Source organism: Harpegnathos saltator, unplaced genomic scaffold (genome assembly GCF_003227715.2).
Source record: "Harpegnathos saltator strain DR-91 unplaced genomic scaffold, Hsal_v8.6 scaffold47, whole genome shotgun sequence".
NCBI lineage: Eukaryota > Metazoa > Arthropoda > Insecta > Hymenoptera > Formicidae > Harpegnathos > Harpegnathos saltator.
This window is the reverse complement of record NW_020230283.1, coordinates 1,329,584-1,348,135: the sequence shown is the minus strand read 5'-3', so window position 1 is coordinate 1,348,135 and position 18,552 is coordinate 1,329,584. Positions and strand designations below refer to the sequence as shown.

General features: G+C 44.7%; 2 protein-coding genes across 3 annotated transcripts in view; one reads left to right on the top strand and one right to left on the bottom strand.

Annotated features, from left to right (window-relative positions):
- The window catches only part of rdgB (retinal degeneration B), a 41,015-nt gene extending 25,102 nt beyond the window's left edge, over window positions 1-15,913 (bottom strand). Inside the window, exon 1 of the mRNA XM_025302158.1 lies at window positions 15,722-15,913. The gene's annotated coding sequence lies outside the window, so the exon portion shown is untranslated. The remainder of the gene's footprint in view (window positions 1-15,721) is intronic.
- A 1,949-nt stretch (window positions 15,914-17,862) lies between these two features.
- The window catches only part of LOC105181045 (putative glutamate synthase [NADPH]), a 35,381-nt gene continuing 34,691 nt past the window's right edge, over window positions 17,863-18,552 (top strand). For both annotated transcript variants that reach the window (XM_025302211.1, XM_011137521.3), the window contains exon 1: window positions 17,863-18,138. The gene's annotated coding sequence lies outside the window, so the exon portion shown is untranslated. The remainder of the gene's footprint in view (window positions 18,139-18,552) is intronic.

The following is an 18,552-nucleotide window of genomic DNA, read 5'->3' as shown; positions in this document are numbered from 1 at the left end:
TATTGATCGTCCCTGAACGGTCAGGAAGGCGCGAGACCAGCTGCGCCACATTCGCGAGCCCCCGCGAGGGCGAGACCAAAAAGCGGCGCCGCGACGGCGTGCGTCTTCGCCGCGCGTAGCCACCTTTAACCCTTTCCTGGGGGGCTTCCGCCGCACATGTTGCTACTCGAATTCGGGTGTCTTGGAGCTGGAGCAGCTCCAAGACACCCCGAAAGTTTTCACCCTGGGACGCACTCGATCACGCCGTGAACTACGCCGGTCGTGCTAAATCGTCTACGTGGTTGACGATTTTCCACGGCTCACGTGCAGAATAGAGCGATCGTTCGAAAATCAAGCAAGAGAAACGTCATGAAAACAAATATAAATTCAACGAATAAAATAAACGAAATATTGTTCATTCATTTTTTTCGTATAGATGAACATTTAATCCGTTAAAACAGCATATTCGCGACCTCAGTTTAAGTTACGAAAGATTCTCTCGAGCGATTTTTATTTGACGAGAGCGTCAATAATTTCCGAGGTGCGAGTATTCGAAAATACGATATTTTTCGCAAAGTAAATATTGAGTGGCCAAACGAACGGTGAAATTATTTTCTCCGATCAATTTCAAGCGAACTTTATCTCAACGGAATTATTTCGGACTTGGCTGCAAAGGCATGTTACATTCAAAATGGAAAAATCGTAAATAATTTTTGGATACTCTTACACACTAAAGAAAAATTATCTTCAAACTGCTTGAAAAAATTTTCGATAAATTAAGGTCTCAAGTTCCGAGACACATCTGGTACACCCACATCACAATGAGATATTTGCTTTCCTTTGAAAGCGGTAGAAAAATAATCTGGCGGGCCGCAAAAAATAATGCAGCGACTTGGCCGGGCCTGGATTAAACATGTGTCTCTTCTCTTTGCTTTTCTCGTTTTAACACGATCACCGCCATGGAGGTCACTGAAGATCGACATCTGATTCTGCAGCTCTCATTTAGATAAATACACGTGCATGATATAACGAGGTGATGTAACTTAATCATATTACATAACGTTTTATCATTATGCTTTGATAGTAAAAATTTCGTCGTGATGTAGACGGTACGACATGCGAAAACCGTTGGACAGTCAGCGTGTTAATAATAGTTAAACCATTGTCTCTCGAGGATAATCAACGTGAAAGGAAAGCCAGGCGGATCGTATTTCTCGGATAATGACACGTATTCATGTATGCAAACGTTAATGAATAGAAATGATATATTAAATGGATAAGTCCTTGTGAGTGTATGTGTGTGTGTATTATAAAGAAGGGGTTTGCTGAAACCGTTTCTAAAAATAGCAGATCTCGTTATCAGATTCGTCGTCCATCAATTCTTTCGTTCGTATTCAAGTGCATTGAAAAAAAAATCGAGGAACAAAAAGTCAAGTAATAAAAAGAAACAAATCTCAAGGTTATATATATATCTTGCCGCGCTGATTGCAGTCGAATGAAAATCCAATCAAATCAACAATGTAATGTAACAATTGAAAATACAAAATTTAATCGAAAGGTAAAAGGTTAATGGAACTGCGAGACGCAATTTGTTGTATACACGACATAAATGTTCTTTCAACTATCGGCAGCTCGATCCGACCGTATGATACGAGTAATTGCACCTTTGATGGGAAGTTCAATAAATGATAACGATAACAATACGGCTAATAATACACTGCGTCAACTTGACAATCGCGTCATTGAACTGAATTTTAAGTTTGTCTTGCACAAACCCGAGATTAAAGCGGCATGAAAATTTCGCTAAGAAAACCATAGCGTGGTTAGTTCGCCGTTTGTACGAGCCGGAGATTGAGTTCATTTAATTCGATTCCAGTTTGTTCTGATTCCAGTTTGGTCTGTTTTTTTTCGACGGTGTAGCCGTCGTAAGAAGTAATCGTCCACGCGATATTCATGAAAAGAAAAAGACGCCGTGTAAATAAGCACGCTTTTAATAACGATCTCGTGCATCATCTCGTACATCGAAATTTTTACGACGTCCCACCATCTTCCCCTTCTTCCGTGTTTCATTCCCGTTATAATTTCTGGCGAATAAATATCAAATACAAATTACACGCGGCGGACATATAGGACTTGCGCGTTACGAGCACTTTACGAGCGACCGAGGCTTTCCGCTCCTATTCGGATTTAATATTTCACGTTCGATCTCTCTCCCCCTCTCTTCAGGATGACGAGGACCATTAAAAATTAAAGCGATCGCCGCGTGTCGAGTAGGCGAGCCGTCATTTTCGCGTCTCGTCCCGTCGTAATTCCCAGCTGCCACCGGCAGAATCAAGCTATTCCCGCACTTTGCCTAATTATCCGTCTTCTTGCGATATTTCTCGTTCGGATCCTCGACTTCGTAGCCATGTGGCGGGATGGGGTTTTTCACGGGATTGTGGAATAACGTGTGATTACCGTCGCCCCAAGGATACGGCTGTTTAAAGAAAACAGGGACGATGGGTTCGGATTTTGCTTCGAGCTGCTCGCGAGTTCCCGCATTCCCGACGGCATAAGATCATTGTTTCTTTTCTTTCTTTTTCTTTTTCGTAGATCACCCGAGTCTCTTGGAACTTTGCTTTCGCATTAATTCTACAAACCCCGTCGGGGACTTGACGAACTAATGGAAAATCACCAGACACAACATTGTATAGTTTTCCTTCGACGTTACAAACGATTACTCACCGTTGTTTTCCTCCAAGACTCGCAGAAACACTTCTTTCAGAATTATTTAATATTTCACTTTCTCGCTACTTTCGACGAGACAGCAGTGAAAAGAAAGCCTCAGCAAATTCAAGATAGGATGCCTCGCATTTTCCAAAGAGCATTGCAAAACTTGGAAATCAGGGATTTAATTGCGAGATTTGCAGTGAATTGTAAGGTAAATAAGACCGGTTATTCATAGTTGTGAATTATTTACGATCTTTGATTGAAAGCATAATAAATTCATATTCATGGGCCGTTAGAATCGATATTTCTTGTTGTATGAAATAAGCGCAGCTGCAGGTTGACGCGTAATCAACGATTCACCAAGCTATAATTGTTTATCAGCTGATAATACGTATTATGAACGCCGACCTAAACCAGATCGAGTTATCTCTTTATCCCCTTAAGTTCGTTAAACGACTGCGTAACGCGTCGCGTCCATGTCAATACGGGTTTATAATTTATCATGCTTTCAATTAAAGATTATAAATAATTCACAACTCAAAACCGGGGAAATTAAGTCATTAAAATCGGAAATCCCTGCATAATGAACCATTTCGTATACCTGGAAATACATCATGCATTGTTGCTTGCGTCCCGGATGTATCCTGTCCTTCGTCCTAGCTCTCCACGCGATACAGCATCCTAGCTACTTGGTTATAACGCTCGCAACACTTTCTCGTGGCACTGAAACTCATGTAGACACGACCCGATCGGAGAAACGCGTGTTAATTAATGCGCGTTGTCAACGAGAGAAGCTCGATGAAATATTTCAAGAGCCGATGAAATATTTCAGTCGAGTGCAAACAAATGTGTCTCGAGCCGACGAGTTCCATCCCGTGTGAGACGAAAGTACGTAAATATAAAAATAATTAAATATTAAATATTAACGTACGTTACGTACAATTCACGTGGGTAGATTTCACCGAGTCTTGCGATATCATTTTAATCTCTCAGACTCTCGTCGACGTCACGTTAATTAACACTCGTTAATCCGAACAAATCGTCATACCTACGCGAGTGTCAGTATCACGCACGAGAGCATCCTGGAATGCCACGATGAAGTAGCTGAGAGCAGCATACAGAATTAGAAGCCATTGATTGAGAATGCAGGACGTCAGGATGAGAGCAGCAGTGCATGATATATTTCCATATTTATAAAAATTCTATTTATAAAAACTTCTGTATTTATAAAAATATTTATATATTTTTATATAATATATATAATATATATTTATATTTTATAAATTATTGTGCAGGATTTCTTCGACTTTAACGGACGTCTGATAAATTCACTGAGAATAAGAGGATACTCGAAATTCGGGCTTGTCATTGTTTCACAAATAATTGTTAAATAAACGTTAAATAACGTTATAATAACCATTATTATAGTTTTGTAAATCTCCAATTATTCGCCGACTTGTGCCTGTACTATATTTATTTTCTACAAGAAATATCTATTCAAACAATAACGATTCACACATACGAATCTGTAATTATTATGATTTTACTCTTAATCAGAAATCGAGAAAATAATTTATAAAACTATTGACTTCGGAAGCTGGTGTGATTATACTAAGACTCGCAAATGCTAATTCATGCGTTTAGTAATGATCCTTGGACAACTCCTACTTTGCCAATGCTATCTTTTTACTTTCATTTAATTATGTTATTGTACAAAATCTAAATTAAATTTTTATCGGTCTCTCTCAGCATCATCGGATAACTGTCATATTTACTCTTACTTTTTTTGTTTTCATCTCTTTTAATTTTCTAAATTCTATCTCCAACATATTAATGGAAATATAATAGTTATTTAATATCTGTTTATTTCATATATTCTATATGCAGTTGAATAAATTGTGTAATTAGCACATTACTGATTAAAATGAAGTACGAAAATTAAATATAAGTAAAAAGAGAGAGAGAGAGAGAGAGAGAATATATATTGAGATAGCAAAATATTAAATAATTCTGTAAAATGCTTTCCTCTTTCTCTGTAATTCAGAGAACTGAGAAACTCAGCATAAAGAAAGGAACAGTAAGTAATTATTTGTAACATCAATGTAAGATAATGTACATCTCAAGATTCTCCGTTGGTTCAAGGAAATTCCATCAACATATTAAATTAATGCAAAAGACTTGTTATCTTTTTATTAAATTCTCGTAGAAAATTTAGATTTTGAGCGGAAAATAAAAAATTCTCATTAGATATTTAATAAAATAAAGAGTCGATGTTGTTCATTTTACTCGTAAAAATTATTAATCCTTCGAAATTGAACAATTTCATTTTCTATCTTTTCTCGTCAAACATAAACCTTTTGCATACTAACCTTTAGTAGAACTAAAGTTTTAACTCGGGCTAAAATTGACACGCTCTATTTCTTAAAGCACACAGCTTCTCGCGTGGGAGAGTACTGATGATGTTACAATTCCTTCACTTCCGGATAGATTGGTAAAAAATCCGGTCGTTCTACAATCACACTGGAAGAGTTTACATAATAAAGAAATGATGAAATCGAGAAACGGACTTGTTTACATCGATGACCAGAAATAAGGAGATCGTAAAACACCATCTGCGTATGTATGACGTATTCTCCTATTCGAGAAACTCGAGCACGCACGTGGAATACGGCGAGATATGTGAAATTTGAGATATAGACAGGTTAGAGTAAGGTCAACGAAATCGTAAGTCTTCTTTAATCGATCATCGGGAAAAATAGGTCTAGCTGGCGGCTAGCTGACGGATAAAGAAATCATTTACTACATACAAAGCGTGGTCGGGATTTAATCTCTACGCGAAATTCAAGACTCCGCTCTTGTCGCGAGTACCTTAGAATCGCAACGAATCCCACTTAATCTCATCTCGTGTTCCACTAATGAAACGAGTTCGTTGACAAGACATCTTGAAGTAGCACTTTTCGACGAGTGAAATTTCACGGGAGAATTACGCCGATCGTGCAAAATTCATCGTAAAAAATTAAAATATCTCATGAGGTCTGCAAAAAATTGCGGTTGTGTTCGTGACGGACATAACGAATAATTAATTCCTTGACTGGCAAGCTGAATTTCGTAAGAATGCTTAAGCCGACCAAAAATAGATTTTCAAAAATTAAGAAATGTCATTAAAATTTTGTGCCAAAATTTTTTTAAATTCAAAATAGTCGACCCAATGTAGCGAACAAAAGCATAATTTCACCAAAATAAAAATGGACATTTAGAAAAAAAGTTAAATAGTGTGAAAATTTTTACTTAAAATCTATAAAATAACAAAAATACCGAATAAATATAATTGATGCTGACACGTTATATAAATACGTAAATAACGCTTCATTTTAATTATCTATATTGTTTCGAGGACTCGTCGTTTCGAATTTTTATTTTCAAAATTCACGATTAAAAAAAGGGCAAACTCAGAAACCTCAAAATACAACATTTCAAAATTTCTGTAAAACTTTTACATTCTTCTCGACTTTAGATCGGTCATATCACATCCACCCTTTCAAATTTTCAAATTCATCATTGAATACAGCTAGCCCCCAAAAAACTTTCGAATACGCAGTTTCAGAGATATTGAACCAGCAGAAATATAATATAAAACGCCATTGCGTTTTCGCCAGTCAAGGGCTTAAGTCTCGTTGCCGTCGTTTGGACGGCCGGCCGATAAATGCGGCAGCAAACTTGTACCTTGGTGCGACGATACATGTAAGGGAGATTCAAGAACGGCTGCCTGGGTTCCTTCGCTTTCTCCCGCTGTCGTAAGTAAGTGCACACCGACATGATTACGACCAGGGGCAGCGCGACGTAGCAGGAGAGCGTTCTCCAGAGCACGAGTTTCCGTGGATCTGCGCTCACAATCGGCCGCGTCGCATTGTCATTATGCACACGTGCAACACGTCGCCGCGCAAGCATCGCGATAAGCAACGCGACACCGACGGGACTGCGTGCACAGACAAAGTTATAAATTATACAGCATTGCTACAGCCCGCGTGATTCGCGCGTCGAACCTAACGCCTCGTCCTGTATCTCGTCCGCGGTTCCTCCTCGCGAAGAATCGCTCCTGCCTGCCGATGAATTCGAGAAACAAGGCGAGGCCTCGACGCGCGCGCGTCCTGCTGAATTTATCGCGAAAGTTCGATACGCGCGCGAGACACACCGAGACTCGCGGCCTTACCGGCGTCAGGATGACAAGTCGGCGGCTCGGGACCAAGACAAGGCTCGTCGCAAGGGTCGTCATTCGTACACAGGCTGGAAGAGGGCGAGGACGCTGAGGAAGAACACGTCTTCGCCGTGTCTTCGTCGCTCGACGAAGGGCGGTCCTTCGACTTCTCGCACGAGCCGAGCCTTCTCCGAAATGTCAGCTGCCACAAATCGGATAATCTCCGGGAGGAGAGAGGAAACGACGTCATGTGCCACTTCATATGTCCTTACGAACCTCCCCGAATGCTCGCTCTCTCGAGAAAATCCTCGCGCCGGCGAACGACTAGACGCGAAAGCTTCTAATCTCGGGAGGACTCTTCCGGCCGTTTGACGTCTGACGTCAGCCTCTGGCGGTTGCGATAATCGATCGATATATGTCTGGCGATATCGATATAGGATTTGCCGATGCAAAAATGAACGACAGATTCTCGGGAAATTCGTACGGCGCATCGCGCACCGATGGGCGCGCGTTCGTAGAATTTTACTGACGTAACGCGTCAGTAATCTGATGCTTCCGGAATGCTTTTCGCTTTATCATTTGTGCATTTTCTACATTTTCACAAATATTTTTCACCCCCTCCTCCTCCTCCTCCTCCTCCCCCTACTCATAACTCCGAGGAAAACGCATCACGTTTCCCGAGGTATCGAGAAAGAAAAAGAAAAAGGAAAGAAAAGAAAAAGGAAAGAATGCGTGTTTCTTCCTCCATATCACATCTGAAATCCTGACTTACGCAGCGCGAAGCAGAGAATTCCAGCTTTGTGTTTCTAAATGGGAGAACGGCTGGATAAAAGGCGCGAGAGATGGCTATATAGACGGAGAAACGCGCGAGAGCGCCGCTCTAAATTCTCATCCGGACAACCTACTTTTGCAAACGCACGCCGCCCCAGAGTTTCCTGCTTTTCCTCTTCTGGAAAAAAGCCGTCGCATGGAGACGCACGAGGAAAATGCGATGCGCTAATATATTCTCTCTCTCTTTCTCTTTCTCGCAGTGTCACGTAACAACGCGTATATTACGCGGAATCTCTTAAAAGCCCGAAATTTACTCGCTAAATTTCTTCCAGCGTATTCCCGAACGCGGTGAAAATATCGTCGCTCGGAATCGAAACGAACGTTACGACTCCAACTCCGAGTTCGAATTTTCTTAATGCACGCGCGGCCGAATGTTTCAGTCCATCAGAGTGAATTGTCCCGATGACGGTGAAGAACGCTGGAGCGACCGGCATGGTGATCTTAGCAACTGCATCACTGCGAGTGGTGCAACTAGGTTATTGCCCGAGAAACAACAACTAAAGTTACATCAATATCATAATTTTCCATTCAGCGACGTAAGTGCGATGTGTGCGTAACACATTGTTGAGCTACATCGTTGAATGAGAAATCATAACATTGACGTAATCTTACTATCACTTGGTGCTTATTAGGTAAGATTGCCCAATCGCACGCGTCGTGGACTTATCGTTCATCGATTATTCAAAGAAGCAAGAGTGAAAACAGTAATCTATCGATATCTTCCACCCACGATAGCTTTACGTTAACCTTTTGCTGCGCATAACGGCTCTCCCAGAGTGCCACTTGTTATCCAAGCTTGTTTTTCCAATAATTAAAATTTTTCACATATTTCTTTAGCATATTTGATATTGTTGGACTACTAAAATGTCCCTCTAACTAATACGCCAACTTGTAAGAGTCATTTCAAATAAGTAATTTATTATTAATGAACATATACTGAACAAAACTGTCGTCTTTAGAGAATAAATTCGTTTACATTAAATTTTAATGCATTAACGTACACTTCAAAATCATTATCTGGGGATTTTGGAGGTCGCTAAGTACGAATCCGGTGTGAAAAATACAAAATTCAAAATGATCGAATCTCAAATGACGAACATAATTATAGAAATGAAACAATTCAATTTGAAAATAGCTATTGGGTTCTTTTTATAACGTAGATATTCTATAATTGATCGAAGATCTTTAACTGGCTCTTTTTGATAACAAATTTGTAATTAACAAATTCGGAAATCCTTAAATAACAAACTTCAAATGAATTCGGCTGATTTTGAAAATTTCCGTCATATTGGATCCGCCATTTTGAATTTCGTATTTTTCACCACCGGATTTGTATCCAGCGATCCTGAAAATCCCCGAGTAACCAGTTTCACAAAATTATATTCATTAGAAACAAACGTGCAACAAAGGGTTAAAACATTCAGAGACGAACGTGTACCGCTGAGAGAAGACTCGCAACCTGATTATTCTGCGTGCTGAGACTATATCACTGAGGCCGGTCCGTATAAGGTCAGAGATTCGCCCGATTTCGAAGGCAAACGCCCCACTCGTCGAGTCAGATTGGTAGAAGTCAGCCGACCGTCCCGCGAATAACCCGGCTGTTCGCTTCCCCAGGGAATTTCACTCGCGGATCTTCGTGAGTGTTATTACACAACGGCGAATGCATTTAACGCGTCTTTTAACGATTTTGAGGTCGCGTGGTGCACTTTTCCGCCGGGGGCTGGTCGGACTCGACGCCGGAGTGCGCTCAGTTCCAGCCGCGCGAAACCTTAAAAACAACAGTGCAATCCGTTTTGCCGCGGTCGCCGACGGCCGAGCGTTCCTTGCCGCCGCCGCGGAGGAGGAGGAAACGCGGATGCATTTAGTCGCTGGATGAGATGAGATTAACGGCGAAGTGCACTTAAGCGCAACGACATCGTGTGCTTAAGAGGGAACGCGGATCGCGCGATGAATAGGAGCGCAGCGCCGTTTAATCCGCGCTTTATCGACGCGCCGCGATGTCTGGGCTAGCCGGAAGCTGATAAACGGCTCGCCACCTGCACGTCGCACAATGCTCGCGCCAGCCTCGCGACAGATATTTCCATATTTCCCGCTCGCCGCATTCCGTTGTGTCTCCTCGGGAAACTCGGCCGCTCGCTCGCCAAAAATTTGCCCACGCGAAAACATCTCTCCCGCTTGGCTGCCTCGCGAACAAAGTTACACCCAGGATGCCGAGCGATACTGCCGAGAAATAGTAGCAACAATGTGCCGTTTTTCATCGATCAGAGATAAGCCTAATTCCAGATACGGAAGATGGTGTGTACAGAAATGAGCTCATACATGAATATTTTATACACGTGACTGTTTGTAACATATTGCGTGATTAATGTAGAGAAAGAGGGAAAAAGAGAGGAAGGGCGAGAGAGAGAGAGAGAGAGAGAATTATTCTAAATTATAAGAAGCAGAATTATGGAAGGTCGTGGTAAAAAGAATCATCTTGAAAATGTAATTTAACAACGTTAATGGAGGTGACACCTTCTACGCTCTTGGCGGCTCCGCCAAGAAAGCGAGGGCGGCGATCAGTGCCTTCCTGTCTGAATCTAGTCTCGCCCGGCGATATCGAAGGTCGAGAAACCTTATCTGACTTATATTTCTGCAAAGATTGAACGTGCCACGCCGATTGAAATAAGATAAAATCGCTCGCTACGAGCCTACGAGGAAGGGTCGCGGTTTCATTCTCGGCCTTCGCGCGGTGCTTAATTACGTTTCTCGGATGTCGCAAATATTTGTCTTTCTCTCGGACGAGGAATTTTCGGATTTGATGGACATTCGTTGTGTCTGGCGTCGGCTTGACCTTTCAGACACGGCGAAACCGAGATGAAAAAGAGGGAAGAGAAAGAGAGAGCCGCCGTATTCCGAATATTCCGCCGAGTATATACGACATTAATACAATAATTGAGCGAAAATACCAAAAGGCTCCGCGTATCGATCGCGACAGGTCGTTGAGATTATTATTAACCCGACTAGACGCGAGGAGCGCGAACGCCCGCCGGCCGGTCGATTTGCTCGCGACTGTCGGTGCCGAACGTGCGTCGCCGTCGATCGATTTGACACGCGTGTCGTCCCTCGTAGCTTTTCTTCCACGCCAAGACCCAAACATTCGTGGTACTCACATTTGTCAGGCGCTAAGCGCCGTCTCGCGCCTCGCACGAATTGCCGCGCGATCTCTCATCCGATCGAGCTCCCGCGAATTTTATTTACGGCCGCGCGAGGAGTGATTTATTATTATCGTCGATCCCGCCGCCCGCGCCGCTCGGCAGCCGAACGTTCACGGGAATATTTTCGCCCGGTGAACCTTCGGTATACATCCGCCCGATCGATAGGCGGGCACACCACGGTCCCGAGCAAATCCCCCCTCTCTCCCTGCCATCGCGATCTTGCGTTAATCCCACCCCGAGAATAAACTACGGAAATATTGTGTTTTTCGCTGTCGGAGACGCGGCTGATAGCGAATTATCCCACGCGACGGGCAGGAACAATACCGTCGGATTCGCGCGGGCTTGCTTCCTGGGAAACGGGGGGTAGGTACGTCGATGCGGCTTGCGCGGCAACCTTTGACATTTCGAAAGGGCGGGTCGAAGTCTCCTTTCCACTACCCTCGCAGCCGGGGGTAGTAAGCACACCCCCCCCCCGGCGACCCAACATCCGGCCGAAATGTGGCATGGCGCATAAAAGAAGCGGGCCGTAATTTGCAAGCTACGAGTGTGCCTCGATCCGCTCCGCCGGGCGAAAAGAAGGGCGGGGAGAGGGAGGAGGCAAAGAAAAGAGAAAAGAGAGAGAGAGAGAGAGAGAAGAAACCTCCTCGCGTTTCCTTCCTCGAGCTCCCCGCCCCCGCCCCCCTCCCACAACTCGGACGCGATTCATCTCCCTCGTTATGGCCAACTTTGCGGCGAGGGGAGATTCAGATGCCCACAAAGTGCAGCTGAATGATTAAAGCGCGTGATGCATGTTTTGCCGTACACTGTACGTGAAAAATGCACGAACAACCCCCTTGCGCGCTGTAATCCTCGAAGCGATATCGCCGCGGCAATTTCACCGAGAGACAAGGTGCGTTAACGTTGCGGCCAGGTATTAACGTTGGGACCGAGTAAAAAACCGAAGGAAGAATTCGCGAGAATAATTGAGAGAATCGCGAAGACTCGGCAGGTTGTCTCGAGTCAATGATAATTCGCAACAGAGAGAGAGAGAGAGAGAGAGAGAGAGAGAGAGAGAGAGAGAGAGAGAGAGAGAGAGAGAGAGAGAGAGAGAGAGAGAGAGAGAGAGGGAATGGAGCTTTTTGCAAGACCGTCTCTCAGATACGGTAAACGTAAATCGTGAATGCTATTGGTCACGTACATTGCGACATTATTTCTGAGCGAATAACGTTCACGATTTACGTTTACCGTATCTGAAAGAGGCATTGGAAAAACTCCCTAATAATGAGATCTTCGATGCCGCTCTACGAGAGGAAACGGGACGAATAATCGGTCGCGAGTTTTTTTGCAATACCGTCTCTCAGATACGGTAAATGTAAATCGTGAATGTTATTGGTCGCGTACATTGCAACGTTATTTCTGAGCGAATAACATTCATGATTTACGTTTACCGTATCTGAGAGAGGCATTGGAAAAACTTCCTAATAATAACGAGATATCTTCGATGTCACTCCACGAGAGGAAACGGGACGAATAATCATCGGTCGCGAATCCACTTCTCCTCCCTGCCCCCTCCCTCCATCGCGATCGACTCGGTCCCGAAATTCATCCGCGACCTTCTCGCACGACATCAGTCTCGGCTGCACAGTTAATTATACACCGAGCAAGTTTGTGCTCTCGTGTCGGAAGTAGACGGACGTAGTATGTTGTTAGGCGAACCAAGCCCGTCTCCCCCATCCCCTCAGTAGGATCGACGCGAGCGTCGATCTTTAATTAGCGCGAGGATTGTAATTAGTAACGGACATGTGCGGTTCATCGTAGTTCATCACTCACCTGCGCGAGCCTAATTGCGTCACTCGGCACGCGAAGAGCCCGCTGAGGTCGCGCAGTGTGTTGGCGGCGCGCCTCCACATTAACCGCAATACGCTAACAAGCTCGCCATAACACGTAATTAAACAGTCGTGATAATCACAGTGACGACTGGTTTTTCGACCGGAGCCGCGCCGCTTGCGAGCGTTTTTCAGGCTAAAGGTCGATTCACACTATACAGCACGGACCGTCGCGTACCGGTAAGGCCTGGTCTACAACATATGTTGTAAGCTGTAAGCCGTAAGAACTGACCAATTATAGCCGATTATTTTTGTAATAATCGACTGTGATTCGCCAATTCTTACGGCTTACAACTTACGACACGTACCGGCACCGACACGACAAATTAATGCATATGTTCAGGCTGTTCCGGTAACTGTCCGTCAATTGACGTTGCAGTCACAATGGATGGATCATCCAGCGACGATAAATTGGCAATCTTACTTTTAGACGAAGAGGAAGCCAAACTGAAAAAATAAAAAAAAAGAAATCGGAAATGAGTACATCCAATGTTAAAAAAGAGAAAACTTGACTCGAGAAGAACATTGGACATTGCTCAAAGACTTACTAAAATATGACGACAAGTTTTATCAGTATTTTAGAATGCCGCAATGTAAATTTTATGATTTGTTAAAATTAATTGAACTTGTACTACAGAAACAAAATACATCGTCCCATGAGGTAATTTTACCGACAGAATATTGACATTTTCGCTTAATTTTTCCTTCTCCATCCTCTGCTGCATTCGTTTTCTACCGCTTTCTTACTGATTCAGACACGCACCGTCAAAATATTGCTTGTGAGAATGTCGATCGATACCGGTACGTCCCGTTAACGGAACGTGCAGATCGGTGTCGGTTAGTGTGAATAGTTTCATTAAAACGTGTGTTTTAAAGTTTTGTCGTGTCGGTGCCGGTACGTGTCATTGCCGGTACGCGACGGTCCGTGCCGTATAGTGTGAATCGACCTTAATTCTGCGATTAATTAGCAGATCTTAACGTCAGATCGCCGCTCGTCTTCTAAAGGATCTTTTAGAAGCGCGTGAACGTTGAATTTGCTCGTCGTTCTCTCCTTTTCTCGGACGGAACGAGCGCGCCTCTGCGCGCCTATGACCTTTTCGTAATGCTAAAAGTTAATTTCACTCGATAAAAATGACGTGAGAGATGTGTGGAAAGGCTAAACGAGTCGCGGCGAGTGCGCACGAGAAGATTGATTCAATTACTCTCGAAGCTGAAATTGAAGTTGAAGATCTCGTGTAGCCGCTTCCAGCTATTTCGTCGGGCTTCCGGCCGGCCGGTGGGAAAGTTATTGAGATGAGCCTATACACAGGCTCGATCGATTCCCCAAATGTATGACGTTACTCGTGACGTCTCTGAGAGAGAGAGAGAGAGAGAGAGAGAGAGAGAGAGAGAGAATCGAGATTCGCTTTCGCTCAGCCTAAATGACGTCAATGTCGCAAAGTGTTCTCTTCTCGGCCCTCGTCAACGTCACGGACAGGGACAAGATGAAGCATAAGGTAAATGATAACAAGATACAAGAGCCGTCATTATCTTTACATCCGTGTCACGAGCGCGGCATTGCGGCGAAGTCGCAAGCGTTTTCTCGCAGAAATTATTTCACAGTAATTTTATGCAATGAAAAAAAAAAGTAGGTAGGTAAGAAGTAATTCAGCCGGGAATGCAACTTCGAAGTCTTTCGTTTCCGCAGAAACAAAAGACCAGAAGAGAGATCTTTCCTGCGAATCTGAAAATCAGCAATCTGTCGACGACACAATGGTCGCGTTCAGCAGAAAAAGCTGCTTACTAAGCGCTTGGTGATTATTATCTATGATTGGAATATTCTTTTAGATCTTTAACATATCCAGGGGAATGAAGCAATCGGAAAGCTTTTTCTGCTGAACGCGGCCAATGACGTCGGCAGAATGATCTATAGATCCCAAGATCGGACTTTCGACCGAGGTCACCCGAGGTCACGAAGGATCCATGGATTTCAGAGCGAACTCGGGCAGGCAAACATTCGCGAACATGCGGAAAACGAGCGAAATCCGCTCCGCGGATCAATCTAGCAGCATCTACAAGACGAACGACCACTAAGACTATCGTAAAGAGACATAAACAGGCACGAGGACGACGCGAGTGAATAACCACAATAGCGTGAATGCTTCCTCACGCTATCGTTTCGTGCAAACTGCCTTTGGCAAATCGCGTGTCGCAGATCTGGTCCCATTCATGTCCGAAATTCTATCCGGCACATACCACCGCACGCTGGATAGTCTTCGCATGAATGAATCTCATCGACTACAAGCGACTGGACGACTCCTCGAATCCATGAATCATCCGCGAAACGTCATTCACGCGTCTCACGCGACGCATCGCCGTATTCACTCAGGTCGCTCGATTCAAACCCGAAGACAGTGGCGTGCCTGTCGTGAAAAAAAATCCGCGCGATCTCGAGCGCGTGGAGAAATGATTATAACTAGCCTCCGGCCCGAAGGGTGGCGTCGATAGCCGAGGTATTTTCAGCGGCAGCTTACGGTGCAGGTTTCCCCGCTTGATATTTTACGTCTTCGAGGAGAAGCTGTTTCTCCGATACCACAAGTGTTTCACCTTCTCCTCCTCCTCCTCCTCCTCCTCCTCCTCCAGCAACTCTCGCTCCTCTCGATGCTCACGAAATCACCTCGCGCCCTTCGCCCTTCGCCGTCCGCCCCTTGGCAGAGCACTTTTCCTTCGTACACTACTGACCACCATCGATCACCGGAAGTCAGGATAACCAAATTGCACGACGAGTCGCAGCGGCCGATTACGCGCGGCGGGCCGATTTGCAATTCGCCGACAATTTCCTCGCGCTTGCTGCGGATGCGCGCGCGAGGACGATCCATGTCCGTTCGCTTTGTACGTGCGCGGATACCTCTCTATGTACGTAACAAGTCGCAAACACGCACACGTCAATTGCGCTCGCCACTTACCGGTGTTTTCCTCTACGACGGCGGCTTTGCCTAAATCGCGGAGGACGTGCGCCTCCGGCTGAGGACGAAAATGTCGCGAGGATTCACACGCGAGCGATCACACGCGGCGTTCGTCCGCGCCGCAAGGTGTTCCCGTCATTTTCACGCGATGCGTCTCCTCGGATGCGACCAAGCCGAGATCCCGAGAGGTAATCTCGGTTGATAAGGCAGACCCCCTTCCAACGTCTGCGCCTGCGTCACGATCAGGACGACAATGCCGTTTCTAGCGCGCGACGGACTAAAGGACGGACCATCGCGGCGACGAACCCGCCTCCTCTAGAGATATTTAAACTAATAATATTAAACTAATATTAAATATAAATTAATACATTAAATTTAGACTAATAATATTAAACTAATAATATTAAGATATTAAACTCCTCTAGAGATATTTATGTTAACAGAGATGCTAGATGATCCCCGATCTAGATGAGATACTGGGATATTTTAAGGATAACAGTTTTATTTTATTTATTCAAATACTTGCGAGAGTTATTCGAGAGAGAAGCTCCCAAGTCCCAACAATTGTCCAATGACGTTCCTCGCGAGGCGAGGCAAGTAGGACACCGAAACGTGAAGAGCCTCGGAAGTCCATTTATTTTGTTTATTTTGTTAAGACCCTATCTCCGTGTAAATGATAATCAACGACGAACCGATTGTTGCCAATTTTGCACATTTACCTCTAATGGCCGCATGCAACGCCACACTTTCGGAACACCGACGCTCGTGGATGCACAGACGACTCGAACAGAAACGACCAATAGCCGTGCTCCGATGAGTCAGCTGTTTCATTCAAAACCCACCATGAGGATCGTTCTATTCAATTCACCGGCAGAACAGCACGCTCGCTCTCGTGCCGCAATGGCCTTGCCGGCCTGATATTCCAAGTGGAACGTATCTAGACGATCATGTATGACGATCGTCGCTTGGAAAATTCCAGGCGATTTTCTCCCGTCGGTCGATTCGACACGCCCGACTCGTTTCTCGTAGTTCGATTTTGCGTTTAACGCTCCATACCAGAAGTGTCCAGGAATCAAGTATGACGATGATAAGCAACACGCGCCAAAAACACTCGTAGTTGTTAAAGTTAAACCGCAACCCCGAGTCGTAACGCGCGAAAATTTAGACATGACGTATTCGACTCGAGTCTACCTAAATTGAAAGACCCCGATGACGCCTGATAAATGTTGAAGAGCAAGATGAAACCACCAGAAAAGAAGGGAATGCAAAGCAAAACTTGCTAAAAATCAAGGACATGAAGACACACGTCTTTTTTCAAAAAATACCACACAGTAGAAAGCGTCTTAGGTGCGAGGAAGAAAGTGAGAAAAGGAAACGTTTCTTTCTTCAACGTTTGTTAGCGTCCTCTAGCTGCCATACTAATAACAAACTGAAAATTGTTTCACAGTAAACGACAAAACTTCGTGCCGCTCGCACCGATACACAGTGGGGATAAACGAAAATTTACTATTCAAAAATCCCTATAGACTGTAATTCTTAATCAATCGAGACGATTTTTTTTTTAATTAATCGGTTGTAAATTTCTAAGAAAACTGTGGAGCTCGATTTTGAAAAAAGGCCGCCTGAAACGTTAAGATCAATCTGGAAGTGATTGTTAACTAGAAGTTGAATTAGAAAAATGTTATTTTTAAAGTTGTTTTTGCACTAAGCTATCTAAACATAAGGATTTTCTGGACAGCTGACTACGGGTCTGAGGTTAGAATTAAGATTTGACCACTGACAGCTGTCAACTTCACCATCAACTTCAAAGAAATGTATGTTTTTTAGATTGTTACTAGTATTTCAGAGAGCCTTTTCAAGAAATCGAGCTTTCTCCCAAGTTTTCTTGGAAATTTATCAACAATTACTTTTAAAAAAATCGTCTCGACCGGTTAAGAATTGCAATCTGGAGCGACTTTTAAACAGCAAATTTCCATTTGTTCATACTATACGAAAATGGAAGATCTGTCTTTCGAGCTAAAATGCGAGAAAAGAACAGAATACGAGAAGGGTGTGATTGAAAGTTGAGCTGGGGCTGAACGCCCCCAGGAGACGTACGCCCTTGCCACGTCACTGGTCGTCCGGTCATCACGCAGTGAAAATCCGCCAGTTACGGCAAGATTATCGGCGAGCGCACGTCACACGTTCGTTGGTCGTCGCCGGTGTGAACGGTTCTTCGTTCAGAGAAAATCGAGGAAATCGAGGAGGACAGGTGCGAGAACGCGAAGACGCATATTCAGCGCACGTCTCGAGAGGAGCGGTCGGGCTGAACGACGATCGGCGGCCGCTTTCCGGCGCGGAAACCGGAGCGGAGGCGCAGCGCGCCTTGACGCAACGCGGGACAGCGCGCTCTTCATCGATCCTCGCCGACGACGCAGGTAAATTCCAGCGCGTCCTTCTTCCCCATAATGGAGCGACTCGTTCGCGACGTTCGCTTATCGAAGATACGCGCGGCGGCGGACCACTAAAGTCGGCACTCGAAGAGGCCACCCCGGCGACGCGGAGACGCCGCATCACCTCGGGGTTGCGACTCCTTGGAGAGGTTGTTTTCGCCCGCGATTTCTATAGATAGGTATTCCGACGGACGGGACACTCGATCGAGAATTCACACTCGTCGCAAGTTGCTTGTAATGTGAGGGGCGAATAAATACCGCCGCGTCCTTCTCAGTGATGCGCGGATCGTGACATTTCTGCTCGAGGGTATGGGAGAGGCCGACGAAGACCAAGGGGAGCTGATGGAAAAGCCGAGACACCAAAGGCAACCAGCGAGAGTTCAAGGGCTGTAGGTCTGT